Below are 16582 nucleotides of genomic sequence, written 5' to 3'. Positions count from 1 at the left end.
GTACATGTAAATGGAGAGTCCTCTTCACACACTAAGGTCAATTATGGAGTTCCACAGGGTTCAGTGCTAGGACCAATTCTGTTTACATTATACATGCTTCCCCTAGGCAGCATCATTAGAAGACATAGCATAAATTTTCACTGCTATGCAGATGACACCCAGCTCTATCTATCCATGAAGCCAGATAACGCACACCAATTAGTTAAATTGCAGGAATGTCTTAAAGACATAAAGACCTAACTTTCTGCTTCTTGATTCAGATAAAACTGAGGTTATTGTACTTGGCCCTGAAAATCTTAGAAATATGGTATCTAACCAGATTCTTACTCTGGATGGCATTACCTTGGCCTCCAGTAACGCTGTGAGGAACCTTGGAGTCATTTTTGACCAAGACATATTAAACAAATATGTAAGACTGCTTTCTTCCATTTGTGCAACATCTCTAAAATTAGAAATATCCTGTCTGGGCCTTTAGGGCTGGGCCATATTATACCGTTCACGGTAATACCGGTATAATGTTAGGCAATGACAGGAAAATGAAATATCGCGATAGAATGAGTAAAACGCGCATGCACAGTTCCTTTGTTTTCATACGCACATGCCGATTGTTGAGTGAAACAAATGAACCAGAATTGGTTTGTAAAAATGGTGCAACTTCAGTGATGTCCCATACGGTAAAAAAATATATTTTAAAATACATTTTGAAATATATTTCAAAATATACAAAAAATGGCCAAAAAATATATGTGCTAAAATACATTTTAAAATATATTTATATATTTAAAATGTATTTTAGCACATATATTTTTTGGCCATTTTTTGTATATTTTGAAATATATTAATAAAATATATTTCAAAATACAATTTAAATTTATTTAAAATCATTCAAAAAAATATAAATTTAACCCTTCATATATTTCTAAGAAAACACATTCACATGTAACATCTGAAAGAAATCTTTATTTGATGTTTAAAACATACATATAGCATATCAATCAAGCAAGGAATATTCATTTTATAAGTTTATTCTCATTACATACTCAAACATTCTAAAAGAAACACACACACATATACATATATGTGTGTGTGTGTGTGTATATATATATATATATATATATATATATATACACACACACACATATGTGTGTGTATGTGTATATGTGTGTGTGATTTTATGAACATAAGTCAGCATACTTAAAATGTAATTTCTTTTCCTTTTCCAGCAGTCTCAGTTCCCCCAGCTTTCACGGCAATCCTCAAAGCCCTTCTGGACACGCTGGGAAACCCCTTCCTTACCGCCACTGTAACAAACAAAAGTCACAGTTCTATTACTTTTATCAGAGTTAAAATAAAAATGTGATTTATGTTAGCTGGCTTCATTTAGCAAACAGATATTTCTGTTTATATAGATACAGATATTAATACAGATATATTTTACGCATAATTTTACCTCTTTTTTTTCCTAGATGGGAAGTCTATCCAGTTCACATTACAGTAATGCTAACACCCCTTACCTTCCAGCATTCATAAATCTGTTGACCTTCTTTGTCTGAGACCAACCACTACAATGCATCATCACCTATTTGTATTGGTAACTTACTTTACAACCTATTTTAATGGTTGCAAAGTAAGTTACTTGTGCTGTATGCAATTTTAGATACACAGAAAGTCTTCACTTACTATATATGGCTGTCATAGTGTCCTTATCAAGGGCAGTTCTTCACTCTGCGCCGATGTCCGTTTTGCTCTGTCCTCCTATAAAAAGCATGAACATTTGAGTGTTTGACTAGTTTTAGATTTCCAAAAATTTGATATTTGTACAACTAAACATTTGAACTACAATATATGCTATTGAGCGATACTTTTATGGGTAATTTTTGGTAAAGAAACTGGTGACAGAGTTGTAGGCTTTTTAAAGTACTATTAGCTAACCATTTGAACTGACTTTCAAAGCTGATTACCTTTTAAATTGCTGTGGATCAAAACCTCCAGTGGGAAGGCGGCCATTAGAAGAACACGCACCATTGAACCTGAAAATAACAAAAACAAACAAAAAACAGAACAATATATAAGAGTCCGGTAGGGTAATAAATCTCTTCTGAAGCAATATAGTTCATTTTGGGTGAAAAACAAAACATTCCTCTAAAATATATATACTGACATCAGCAATCAACATCATGATTGTAATTATTTCCTTTTTAGTACATCTACTGCTGTTTGCATGTGTCAAGCACTACGACTGTATCTATGCATATAAATTCACCATATATATCCAGCAAAAATGTTTTGTTATAGTCAAAAGGAAAACAAACAAAGGCATTCAATCAGAGGTGAGAAATTAATTGGGAATATGAATTATAGGTGAACTATTCTTTACCTACTAGCAATCAAGCTTCTTTAACCAAGAAGCTTGAAATATTTGAATGTAAAATAAAATAAATAAATAAATAATAATAAAAATAACATGATGTAATTAAAATGCACAACTTACATTAAGGAAATCTGCATTTGTATCCACAGGCTAAAAGTAAAACAGTAAATGTGTTAGTGATAGTACAGGTATTTGTAAAAAAAAAAAAAAAAAAAAGAGGCAGTAACTGTGACGCTTCTAGTGGGATGCTAAATGCAGAGATTTATATTTACAGTATAATACTGCATGTACGGTTAACTGTGTTGTGAACTGTAACTGAATATTAGAGAATCTCAGAGAAATTAAATGTATTTATTTTTTGAATTTATCAATCATAAAACCGTCTGTTTTGAAGGCCTGTTACGGTAGCGACTTTTTGTTGGTCGGTATATTGCCCCATAAACAATTGCGACAAGTTATGTCATTGTCATTTTAAGACCATTTTATGTCTTTGAATGTATAATCATAATATAACACCATAATAATGCAAGATCTACACACTTTCAATTGACAAACCAACATCTAATTCTTAAAGTATTTAGATCATTGAAATTAGGAATCAAAATATTAGATACCTTAAAAACTTGAATAAATAGTAAATTTTCTAACAAATAGAAAACAATGTTATTTAATGTTATTGTTTTGTTATCATTATATTTTATTTTTGTAAATATAATGGCGAATAAATTACATCATCAACAATTATTGAGGTCATGTACATGTATTGTGTGTTAAGTCGATATATCGATTATTGTGATAGGCCTACTGTTTTGGTATCATAACGAGCTTGTCAAACATGCATGACCACTAAACAATGTCTAAGCAGTAGTATTGGTCTGAATGACAACAAACATAACTAGTGTTTTGGAAAATCTGTTAGAAAACAGTTATTTCAATAATTATGATTAGCATGTGACACAGACACCGCATAAAAAACTACAACAACAAATACTTACTTTAGGAGGATGGGGGAGGGCAGCATGAGGTTGAGACTTTGACATCTGTAAAAAACAAATTCATGTATTACAAACAAGTCACTTAAAAATACATTAATGTGGCAGACTGTTCCCTGTTCAGATGCAGTGTATAAGTACAATCAGGGCTGTCACAACAATGGGGTGGGGCCAAGTGGCTGCAACCCTAGGTACAATGTGCAGGTATATATAATTACATATAATATATGTGAATAAAGCAAGAATCTGTTTAGGTTAGTCACTGTGCTGACTGATGCTTGCTAGGTTTATATGATTGCAAACTGCACAAAAACAACAACAGCAACAACATTAATGACAATGACAAACAAAATTACTTACATTTATGTAAATCTCACATTAGGAAGATCTGCATTCGATTTCATGGGCTGAAATAAATAGGCAGAAACATTACTGCTAAAAAAATAAAAAACAAAAACTCTAAAAAGCCTAAAAATGACTTAAAAAGCAAGGAAATGTGGAACATTGTAATTAGCGAACATTAATAAAGCATAACTGTTCTTTGTTTCTAACCTTGGTAAGTACTCTGTAGCCAGAAGGAGAGGTAGGATTTCTGTGAAAGCCAAATTAAATGTGAATAGGCTTTGATAGTTATTGAGAAGGCAGAATAATAAGAAAAGGCAAAAGTACGTCACAATATAATTAATTAAGTTACATATTTTGATTACCAAATTATGGAAGCGTGGAGCTGCCACCCAGGCAAAAGAAAAATAGAGCTGTATCACGTTATGACGTGAAATGTTTATTGTTCTAACATTATGCTTTTCATGTTTGTATAATATAATATCACGTTATTATAATATACATAATTGTCACGTTCGCACAATATTGTACGGACGTGATAATTATGTACATTTTTCGTACAATGTTGTTCAAACATGTTGTTCAAACATGATAGTATATTGTTAGAACGATAAACTTTTCACGTTATAACGTGATATACTTATATTTCTCTTTTGCCTGGGTGGCAGCTCTACGCTTCCGTTCCAAATACACGAGAATAAAGTAATATTATATGGGAAAAGGCACCTGCTAGCTTGATGATGGAGGCTTCTTAGACTGGCCACCCGCCTTGGCTTCTTGTCGCCACTCCACGAAATAAAGGTCCGTTTCCTCCATGCCGGCTAATTATTCATCCTCATTAAAATCTCGTATATGTTCAGTTGGCAGAATTGAGAATTTTACATCTTCCAACCACTTAATTAACGCGAACATAATCGGCTTGTTTCTTCCCGTCTCCTGTATCCGGCCGTTCCTCTCGCTGTCAGATTTCGCGCCTCAGAGACGTCGTTATTTTTCAAAAAAAAAAAAAAGAAGAAAGAAAGAAAGAAAGAAAGAAAGAAAGAAAGAAACAGCAACAACTACTAAAGAGAGTTTTTGCACGTTCATTGCACATTTGTGGGAATGTTTAAATATTTAATTTTTATTAATTACTTTTCATTATATCTTTATTTTTTAAACCACCGTGGCAATGCGCATGCGCATACACTCCTGCACGCAAAGGGCTTTGGAGTTGACGTAATGTCGCAATGCATTGTGGGAGCGCAGCACCATCTTGGCAGGTCACGAATCAAAACAAGATTGCTACGAACCATTCTGAAACGTAGCTCAAAAGAAAATGACGGTATAGAGACAGATTCTGTCCAGATGCAAAGAGACGGTACTTGATTGTTGAAATGTGGACCCGTATGAAATATAGCCGTGGAGTAGAAACCCTGAAGACCAAACCGCTATTGACTTAGCATGATCTACTCTCATACCTTGTCTGTGGAGTCAGAGCATACACGGCGCACCAATTTCGCAATTATAAATCTCTGGAGGCGCACATCCAATTCACCAAGGACTGGGTACAAGATTTGGCTATTTTTAAGCCTCCACGTTGTGAGTACGCCGTCATTCAAGCAAAGGTAAGTCAGCTTGAGTACTGCGAGTAAAATGCGTTTGATTCCCCCCAGCATTCAAATTAGTGCTAGCAAAAATTCATTCGTGAGGGGGAAATTACAGTGAGAACATGTAGAGGCTCTGTTAGAGGGATAACATAGTGAGTTCAGTGCATTGATGTGACATTGTCCTGAAGGATTTAGTTATTCTTTATGGTTAAAGAAATTGCCCTAATTAATTCATATTTATTATAAATAATCCTAATTACACATCTTGCTTCCTTGTTTGTGTCCTGTGTCACTAAAAATACATTCTGTTTTAGTTTTATACATTGATTAATGACCTGCAGAATCTGCTTGTCATATTAGGTGTCCATAGTTGTCACTTAAAGTCGAACTTTATGTTTTCTCCCTCTTGAAAGTGATTACATCCTTGCATTACATACTTTAGGTTCATTTTTTGCTGATAGGTTTCTAAAAAGAAACATGCAGATTTAGAATATAACATGCAGCGTTCTATAGATGGATACATAAAAACACTTTATTTGTTACATTTATGATAAATGGATTTGAAAGTAAATAAAACACATTTGTGTCGGACTTGGCTTATTAAAGTTCTTGTCTTTAAATGAACTTTGTCTGTGTGTGTTTTAGGTCCTGCACTCTTAAAGACTGAATTGCAGCATTGCAGCCACAGGTCATTGTGAGCATCACAGGGAAGGTTGAAGCCGCCCACTGCAGCTGTATGGCTAGAGTCGTGGAGACTTGCAGCCATGTCACTGCTCTTCTGTTTAATGTAGAAGCAACAGTGAGGATCTGTGGCACAAGGACTGTTACAGATGAACCTGCATACTGGGGTTTTCTGGGTAATATGACCAAGATACAGCCAGAGGTTGGCCATAAGATGGACTTCTCCTCTTCAGCTGCCCAAAAAAAAGGTTCTTGATCAAAACATAAACAGACCATTCGTTGTGACAGGTAAAAGAAGCCATCCTCAAAAAAGAAAAGTTCCACCTGCTACTGTGGAGGAGTTGGATCAACTGATGGGACAATATTTTTCCAAGCATAGTTCTGTTCTGAATAACCCATAATGTTTTAATTTAGGGGGCCATGTAAATACTTTGCATTTACTGAATATGTACTTACTAAATACCACTGTTCAAAAGTTGAATAAAGAAACAAAGAAATGTTTGCCTATTTTTAATTAAAAGCACTTTGTCGAACATCACATCAGTTACAATGTAGAAAAAATGTTATGTATAGTTTACAAATGACAAAATGTTCACATAAAATCATGACAGCATTTGTATAATATCACCCACTACTAGCATTCTGTAATTTACTGTCTCTTTTGAAAACTTATCACTACATAAACAGCACAAGACTTAAAAGTATTTAACAAGAGCATTTTTCCCTGGTTTTACTACCACACTGGGGCACATGTTCACCAAAACGCAGCAAACCTTTGCCATCTTATCCAGGAAGGTCACCTTTTTACCCTCACATGGAAGAAGTAATCTGATTGGCATGGTGGTATGTAGCATGTAGTTTGAAGCAGGGATTTCGTAGTGCCCCATGTGTAGTGTTGGAACCCAGTCAGGATTTGTTTCATTCATTTCATAGGCTGGTTTGTTGCAATAATGCCAAATAATTAGCAACTCTATAAATAGAAGGTAGTTCTGCATGTTTGTTCTAAGTTTGTGCTATTGAAAATAAAATTAACAGGCTATAAATAATAATATGAACTTATTTAGAACTTACCTGAATGAAAATACTGGAGCACACCAACAGATATCTGTGGCTGGTAGAGAACTGAATATCAGCTCGTCTCGCAGCTGCTATCCAGGCTAGACGCCTTCTTTTGGTAACATCCAACACATAAGCTCCCTCATGATGTTTCCAGGTGAGGAAACAATGAAAAGAGAGCCTGTTTTCAAGCTTATTCCTTTGTCGGTAGTGCAATCTAACATTACAACCGACCACACAGCAAGCATTTGTTTGGCCTGCTAATATGGCGCCTTGACCAAAAATCCTGGCTACGCCCCATCCCGTAAGATCACGCTCCAGAGCCCTATTAACGTACGGATCTAGAAAGAAGACGCTGCATTTTTAACTCTGAGGGAGATGGAGAATGAGCCTATTTCCAAAACAGTGGAGTGTGTTCCTTTAAGTACTAAATTGTATATATTGTCAAAAACTAAAGTGTACATAGCAGTTGTTGTATCTTGTTTACTGTATCACTGACAGATAATTTCAAAGTCAATGAACGCTACATTAAAGTGAGATATTGTGTAATGTGAAATACTGTAAGCAAATGAATAAACAACCTAATTCGTGATAGACCTTTGACTCTGTTTTGTTTGAATCCAACTGTTTTTTGCAGATGTGCATAAAACATGTTACTTTTAGTATTGTTATCATTATCATCATTATTGCACTAAATATATTTTAAATAAAGGATACTTTGATATACATTCTACTGTAAGGTTGGAAATGTATTTTCTTCACCCTAAAATATGTTTTGAAATGTATTTTGGTTTGAAAGAAATATATTTTCAATTTCAAAAATATATTTTTTTGGAGCATCACAAATACAAAATATATTTACCATATATTTGAAATATATTTTGGCCAGGAAAAATGTATTTTTTTACCGTATGGGGTGGAACTGGTTTGGTGTTTGTCCGTCAGATACACGACAAAGCACATTTTTTGCAGAACATGCAAGGGGCCGTCGTTATTGTCGTATTTGTCGGACTAAGATGCTCTTAAATCTGGGAGTAATCTGGGTCCTAAACTCCGTATTCTTCAGGTCAAACGAACACTGCAGCATCACTGAGAGTTAAAAACTGTCTAAATTCTTTCATCTTTAATAAAACGATCAGCATTGCTGCTTTACCAGGTGTAACTATGAAGTTTAACTTCTAGGCATCCATGAAAACAAAATTTATTACATTTAACGGAGTTAGAAGTTAGCAGAAAGCTAGCGGAAGTTAGCTAGCTAGTTTCGCTAGTTACCTAAGCATGATATTGCTATCATGATATCATTATATATGATATAGTATGTTCTGACTGAGAGATTTCTGAAAAAAATCAAACGTACAGCTCTGCTATCACTTCCAACATAAATGAAGACAGGAAACTAAACAGCAGTGACGTTTGTAGGGTTACTGAAGTTGGGCTAGCTGCTATATAATGATGTGCTACGTGATCGCTAGCAACACAGCTATGTTAGCATAACATAAACAGTGAAGCTGGAGGATGAACACTAACACTTTTCCACTTATAAAAGTTAACGTGAAGGTTCCTGATGGTTAGAGACAAATGTATTGTGGATGAATAATCTCAATTGTTCTCCTGACTGAAGTTTGCCCCGTGTATAGCATCCTGCTATGCGATTGCATTTGTCCCTGACCACCAGAATCCCTCACATTAACTTTTAGACCGTTTTCAACTCTGTGTTTGTTTGACTTTGGGACCTGAAACAGATGGAGTTTTGGACCCAGATTACTCTGTGAAGCTCCTCACTACGGCAGCCGTAATACTCTGACAATCCATCAAAACATTTTTTAACAGATTTCTGCACGCCAAAATCGGTTTGAGGTCAGTAAGCACAACCAGAATTCATACATAAGGCACACTCTCGATTTTTGAGAAAAAGGATTTTAAGTGTGCCTTATAATGTGGAAAATACGTTATTCAGAAGAAAAGAATATATCGCGATATATATCGTTACCGCATGTGCTTCAAATTATATCACGATATGGATTTTAGGCCATATCGCCCAGCCCTATATACATCTTTTCCATATGGGCCAGTTTGGATTCGGGAGACAGACACTATCTCTACTTTTAAGATTAGGCTTAAAACTTTCCTTTTTTCTAAAGCATATAATTAGGGCTGGACCAGGTGACCCTGAATCCTCCCTTAGTTATGCTGCAATAGACGTAGGCTGCCGGGGGATTCCCATGATGCATTGAGTTTTTCCTTTCCAGTCACCTTTCTCACTCACTATGTGTTAATAGACCTCTCTGCATTGAATCATATCTGTTATTAACCTCTGTCTCTCTTCCCCAGCATGTCTTTATCCTGTTTTCCTTCTTTCACCCCAACCGGTCGCACCATCGGCCACCTCTCCCTGAGCCTGGTTCTGCCGGAGGTTTCTTCCTGTTAAAAGTGCTTGCTAATAGGGGGTCATATGCTTGTTGTTACTACTGTTATTGTGATTTGGCACTATAGAAATAAAATTGAATTGAATTGAATACAGCAAAAACAAAACATATCGCCTAACACTAGGGATGGGTATCGTTTATCCGATACCGGTGCCAAACCGGTACTTTTGAAATGGTGCCGGTGCTTAAAGAATGGAGACCACAAAATTGGTCCAAAAACCTCTCATGTTCAGCTGTTTTTTTTTGTAAAAAGATAACAATGTTAGCCTTTTCTGCAGCTATGGGGCATATATGGTATCACTCTTGGCTGGAAGCAGTGCTTAAACAATGGAAAAAACACAAACTTTGTCCAAAAACTTCTCATGTTTAACTGTTTTCCACTTTTTCTTTGGTCATTTTAGCCTTTTTGGCCAGGGTGAAGGGAGCATCTGCCATCAAACAAGAAGACAGCCGCATGTAGCTATGATGGTGTTTGCTAGTTCACCTTACATGCATTAATTTAATAACGTGGCTAGCCTACTCAACGTAAGTTACACACGAACAACATTAAGCTACTCACGCAGAGAAGAACGGCTGCTGCTGCCGTCATCATTTCTGCTACACTGGCAGGGCTAGGGGCCAAGACTCTCCTCTTCGGGTTCTCGGGGGATGTTGCAAACTCCGAATCCGATAACAGGCACCACACCCGCAGTAGATGTGCTCGGTGTGAGGTCTCGCAGCAAGCTATCAAATATGGCGCATTTCTCGGCTTTTAAAAAAAAACGCTATGCGTAGCCAGGTGTTTCATCGGATTTGAGGTGTTACCTCCTTTGACAGTATTACAGTATCAGCTTAAAGCACTTGTTGCAGGCTGCTGAGTTTGCATCTTTTGCTGTGAAGTACAGATAGACTTTGACCGCTTCGCCTTGGGCATTTTTAATCTGTAGCTATGCTCTAAAAGAACGTACATACCTGGACCCGCCTACTATCCTCGGAAACGTAAAATGATTGGCTAGAATCTAAAGTGTATCACAGCTCGGGAAAAAAAGCACCGAAATAAAGCACCGAAATGTTCGCTGCTTTTCGGTCTGGTTACTACCGTTTATGTCAGAACACCGGTACCCATCCCTACCTAACACAGAGTCAGCCAGCAAGGCACGGGGACCATGACAACACTGATATCATGTCAATTTCAAGTCAGTCTGATTTTGGTTATTAAAATTTACCGAAATAGTATTGTCTTAAAAGAATCAAGACACAATGTTTTCAAAAATTTTTCCTTGTATTTCTCCTGTTATGAAATATAATAATTTTAATTTTAACACCGGTAACTCCACTTAACTTGGAAAACCAAAAAAAGTAACAGCTCAATAGCAGGAGAGTACATTACTTTTAAAGTCCCAAAGGTGCAGTGACGATAACATTAAAGGTGCACATAGGGTAAATGAAAATGTCACGGAAATTTGCAGTAGTGTTAAAACGTTATACCATACTATGCTGTTCAAATTATTACGTTGCTGGAGACAACAGAGTACATCTTCAGAGATTATGATGCAAACATCCGTCTCTGGTTTAACAGCACAGGAGAATTCCACGCTTCATCCCTTGCTTTCTTAAAGTCATCGTTAGTTGTGTCAAGGCACTGTTCATTATACCACCTTTGACATGTGTCATATTGTATCTATTAAAAAACCCCACAAAAAATACAAACAAAGCAAAAACAACAGTTATATTCAAAGACTAATGCACATTTTTCAGAAATTCAAATACTGTCCAACTCACCCAGTTCATTATTAAATGTTGATCATTGAATGTCCTGATCCTCAGAACAGAATTTTGGAATAGTAGCTGGTGGCTTTGTCATTTAACACAGTTGCTACTTGTGTCAAAAACTAAACTACAGGATCAAAATAAATCAGGCAGATACTTGTTCGAGGGCCAATTCGTGCATATGTCAGACTGTATACAACTTTCTATAGATTAGACCACAGCATAAAGTGCAATTGTGCCTTATAAAACGCCCTCCAAAAAAAAAAAAAAAAAAAATCACTAATAATAGTACTAACAAAATAATACATTTCAGGCTTCATACACACTACTGTGACAGCAACATGATGAACTTAGTCACCCCATACAGTTGAGTTATTCATTTCTAGACACATTGCAGAATCCCACAGTGCAAATGTCCATAAAAGGTGAACAGATAAGTGGCTGCTTGTAAAAAAAAAAAAAAAAAAAAAAAAACCTGTTCCCCACCGTGGCTCAGCTCCGTGAAAAACACACTCCGCTCCAGATTCCTGGTGAAACACCAGAACACAAATGTCAAAGGGAATCCCAAGTCAGTGAAGTTACTTTCACAACACCAATGATAATCCACAGCTGTACTGATTAGTTTTGACTCAAGGATCTGGTGCTAACTGGAGCTCAGCCACACTCTTAACCCTTGGTGAGTGTAATCTGCTGCAGATAACTAGCAGCAGGTGTGGCTGCCTCCAGCGCAGGAACATTCCCGGGGTCGTGATCCCCTTAGCTGACCCAAAACATCTGAGAAGAACAACAACAAAATACTACCCACAGAAAATAAACATACAGTTGCTATAACTTTTTTTGGGTGTGTGTGTGTTAATGTGCTGCCGTGGCCTACGGGTGTCTGTGGTGTATAATGCAGTTTTATCATAAATAGAAACCAAAAGTCTAATCCGAAGACTGATTTTGAGAATCTAATTTTAATGTATTTTAATGTGTTTTAATGAGTGTGGCTGACTTTTATTTTATTTCACAATAAAACACTACACTACATACCCAGGTACACAAATTAGTGATAGGGCTTGTCATTTTTTTTTTAAATGTGTAATTATTCTTTATTTTGCTTGTAGACGTTTCACCTCTCATCCGAGAAGCTTCTTCAGTTCTAGGATCAAATGGTGGAGAGTCCCAGATTTAAGCTCTGTGGGAGTAACCCCCCAGGAGGCACAATGGACCCCCTAATGATCCTCTACCTAATCACACGAGCCAAGGTGTGAAAACAGATGTAGGTCACAATCAGCCAAGCCATCAGCAAATTTTAGAAAGATATCAGAAGAAAAGAGAGGAAAAGGCAAAAAAAAGGGACCCATGGGGGAAAAAAGACAATAATGGGGGTGTTGGGAAAAAACGAAGTATATGTATCAATCAATCAATCAATCAGTCTTTATTTATAAAGCACTTTTCATACAAAAAATGTAGCACAAAGTGCTTTACATAGTTAAAAGCAGCCCACCCCACCCTCCAACTCACTCCCCACACTCTCATGAACAATCTGCAATGTATCTGCATCTGTAACAAAACACTCAAATTATATCCAGCACCAAAAGGACAAAACAGACGTTGGTACACAAAAACAAACCAAGTTTTGCTGTGTGTGTGTCTGTGAGAGAGAGAGTGTCACGGTTCTGGGTATTTGTGATCTAGCATTTTGAGCTCTTGTGTTTTGGTATTATTTTATATTATGGTTTATGTTCTGCGTACTTTGTGCTGTTTTGATTATTGTTTTGTAATCATTATTATCCTAGGGTTCAGCTATGGCTGTTAAGGTTTTAGTTCTTAGGTTTTGTCAAATGTTCCATCTCATGTCTACTCTGTGCCTCTCGGTCCCACGTTTCATGTCTCTATATTTTGTCTCCCCGGTCTCTGTTAAGTTTACATGTCTAGAGTTCAGTTGGTGTGTTTTCTGTTTTACTTTGAAGGTCCGTGTCAGGGTATGTAGTTTTGCTTTTCTTGTCTCATCTGGCCTAATTACTCCCAGCTGTGCTCTCCTTCTGTGTCTCATTCCCTCATTATCCCTCAGTTTATTTAAGCCCCATGTTTCTCTTTGTCAGTGCTGCACTCTCCCTCATACAAGTCTGTGTGTTCTACCTGCCTAGTTTATGTTTGTAGTCCAGTCCAGTCCAGTCCAGTCTAGTTCTTTCTTGTGTCCAGCAATAAAACTGCCATTTTGAGTTCAAGTTTTACCGCTACATTGAGTCTGCATTTTGGGTCCTTTCCTGACTTCCATAACAGCTCTGACAGAGAGAGAATATGTGAGCGTCTGTGCCTGTGGGTTGTGTTTTTTTTTTTTTTGTTGTTTTTTTTAAGTTAAACTAGCTTGAAAGATGAGTGTTAAACCATAGCATAAACCTGAGGTTGATGCAGCCCAAGCCACCCCGGACTACAACCCCCAAATGAGCAGGCTAGCAAACATGATTCTCTTGTTAACAAATAAAACAGACTACCATGAACATCAACAATGGATGTCCGCCTCCATAACTGCAGGTTGTGAAAATGTTTTTCAGCATTCTCACCAATATACGGACTTGCAAAAACAGCTACAGCACTTTGAACCATGTCAGTGAGGTCTTTTAAGGAAGTCGCAGTAGTGAAGAGTCCAACAGTGTGTATTGTGAGATGGTAGTTCAGTTTAAGAAGAAATTATCTTTAAGCTTTTCCAAAACTGTAATAATAATGTGAAAAGTTTCCCCAAATTGAAAAATGAGATGCCATGTCACATATCAAGAGCCAAAAAAAACCCACGCAAACACTAATAACAGGATTATACTTACTACTTTTTACAAATCTCCTTGGCATTCTTCATGACATGACTAAGACATCTATGAAGAATTGGAGCCTCAAAGTCTTGTTTCCTTTCCCAGAAGCGGTGTTGTAATAATGATTTATTGTGTCTGACAGATTTTTTTTTTTGGGGGGGGGAATGCTAAACAGCTATTAGGGCCATTGATCCATCACAAATGAGCATTACAGGTGACTGCATGGCTTTGTGCCCAGAGGCCCTTGTAACATCGGTCATAAGTGCCTCCAGAAAATATGTGACAGAGGCAGTGATATGGTCGCTTGTCAAATATTTAGCCACTGGTAGGGGAGAGCATGTTTTCTGTGGATTCCTTACTATAAGTTCATGAACATAGAAAGGAGGCGAACCCTTCCTTTTTTGATGATACTGCCTGTAGCATCCAAATAAACTATGTCCTCCTGACATCGGCTCTGAAAAATTTCAATGCTCCTTTAAAACCATAAAAGAACACCTTTTGGGTGTAACATCACTTTTTGCAATACGTCATTTGGGTTGTTTTTCTTGTTTTCTACCATTACCTGGAGACAAATAATGTCATTGTGATGAAGCTGACTTTTCTTTCGTATTTCCAATGATATGATTCTCAAGACTTGAGCAAATTTGGATGATGATGTTGCACAATCGGGGTGCAGTAATGAAGTTCCAACTCACAGCCAATCTGGTCTCTCTTATCAACTCTTACTGGTCTTCTTTTCAGTTCGTAGTGGTTGTACACACATTCCAGATCTTAGCAATTGACTGTCGCCTTCAGATCTTCCTCATCAACAGTGTCTGGACAATCCTCGAACCTGCATAACCCAGACACTAGAAGAGAGGGCCCTTTCTTTTTGAGTCTAAAGCCTTGACTCTATGCCTTTTTGAAAGCAAAATAACAATATGGAAACACTGTCCACAGTCCATCTGAAATAAGACTGGTCCACTAGTCCCATGTATCCTCTTTGTGATCTCTCTTTTTTTATTTTTTTTATTATTTTTTTTTTTTTTTAGATTTGTCCATTCTTTCCTTTCTTAAAAAAAAAAAAGTAGGTTTAAGTGGGACATCATCAGACAAGTTGCTGTTAGACTAAAAAAGAGAAATTTGTGAAGAGACTTTTTTTTTCTTTCTTTTTGCATATATACTATAATATCTGTAAATATGCTTGAAATACCAAGGTATTTTAAGCAAGCGATTTTAGTTAGGAATATATTGCAATAATTTATGTTGAGAACTGTCATTAAATATCAGTTATGTCTGAGTTCCCAGGCCGCATCCTTCGGAGGGCCCGACCTTTGGTCTACGTGGTCCGGGTGCTTCTATGATGATGATGTTACGTTCACACTGCAGGCAAAAGCGCATCAAATCCGACTTTTTTGACCCTATGCGACCCATATTCGATCATGGTATGAAAGTGTGAACGGCTCAAATCCGATTTGGGACACTTTAGTATGTGGTACTGAATCCGATACATATCTGATGTTTTAGAAAGTGATTGCTGTTTGAATGGTCATGTCGCATTAAATCAGTCTTTTACGTCACTGACACAAGACAGACGCCACGTGCATGCGGGCCGCTTTGAGGGTTCACACTAGAGCGCGCTTGCTGTCACATTTTATTTTAAGTGTGAACAAGCAGACAAAAAAATCGGATTTGATCAAAAAATCGTAATTGAGCATTAAGACCTGCAGTGTGAACGTAGCCTAAGACTGAGAAGGCCAAAAGTGCGAGGCTGTGAAATGGGACGGTCTAGCCTTCAGATTTGTGTCACCAGCTGTCACGGTGGAATTCAATTAGGGCTGTTCGATATGATGAGATAGATAGATAGAGATATATATAGATATATAAAACACCCAGCACGCCCCTGCGGGCGGTTTATCCTTCAAGCTCGGGTCCTCTACCAGAGGCCTGGGAGCTTGAGGGTCCTGCGCAGTATCTTAGCTGTTCCCAGGACTGCGCTCTTCTGGACAGAGATCTCCGATGTTATTCCCGGGATCTGCTGGAGCCACTCGCCTAGCTTGGGAGTCACCGCACCTAGTGCTCCGATTACCACGGGGACCACCGTTACCTTCACCCTCCACATCCTCTCGAGCTCTTCTCTGAGCCCTTGGTATTTCTCCAGCTTCTCGTGTTCCTTCTTCCTGATATTGCTGTCATTCGGAACCGCTACATCGATCACTACGGCCGTCTTCTTCTGTTTGTCTACCACCACTATGTCCGGTTGGTTAGCCACCACCATTTTGTCCGTCTGTATCTGGAAGTCCCACAGGATCTTAGCTCGGTCATTCTCCACCACCCTTGGGGGCATCTCCCATTTTGACCTCGGGACTTCTAGGTTATACTCGGCACAGATGTTCCTGTACACTATGCCGGCCACTTGGTTATGGCGTTCCATGTATGCCTTGCCTGCTAGCATCTTGCACCCTGCTGTTATGTGCTGGATTGTCTCTGGGGCATCTTTACACAGCCTGCACCTGGAGTCTTGCCTGGTGTGATAGACCCCAGCCTCTATGGATCTTGTACTCAGAGCTTGTTCTTGTGCTGCCATGATTAGTGCCTCTGTGCTGTC

General features: G+C 37.7%; 1 protein-coding gene and 2 long non-coding RNA genes across 4 annotated transcripts in view; 1 reads left to right on the top strand and 2 right to left on the bottom strand.

The window, feature by feature from the left end:
- The window catches only part of LOC308411696 (uncharacterized protein), a 34330-nt gene extending 22504 nt beyond the window's left edge, over window positions 1-11826 (bottom strand). For both annotated transcript variants that reach the window (XR_013974442.1, XM_080905680.1), the window contains exon 1: window positions 11690-11826. The gene's annotated coding sequence lies outside the window, so the exon portion shown is untranslated. The remainder of the gene's footprint in view (window positions 1-11689) is intronic.
- Window positions 1174-4729, bottom strand: LOC308407373. Its single transcript, XR_013973664.1, has 8 exons — window positions 4432-4729; window positions 3916-3955; window positions 3724-3770; window positions 3367-3411; window positions 2492-2521; window positions 1962-2030; window positions 1681-1755; window positions 1174-1301 (listed from the first exon to the last, which is right to left on the bottom strand). It is a non-coding gene; the product is annotated as an uncharacterized lncRNA (long non-coding RNA).
- On the top strand, window positions 4730-6469 carry LOC308407376. Its single transcript, XR_013973665.1, has 2 exons — window positions 4730-5309; window positions 5937-6469. It is a non-coding gene; the product is annotated as an uncharacterized lncRNA (long non-coding RNA).
- Window positions 11827-16582: the final 4756 nt, after the last annotated feature.

This window comes from Rhamphochromis sp. 'chilingali' (genome assembly GCF_963969265.1).
Source record: "Rhamphochromis sp. 'chilingali' genome assembly, chromosome: 1".
Lineage (NCBI taxonomy): Eukaryota > Metazoa > Chordata > Actinopteri > Cichliformes > Cichlidae > Rhamphochromis > Rhamphochromis sp. 'chilingali'.
This window is presented reverse-complemented; position numbering and strand designations above follow the sequence as displayed.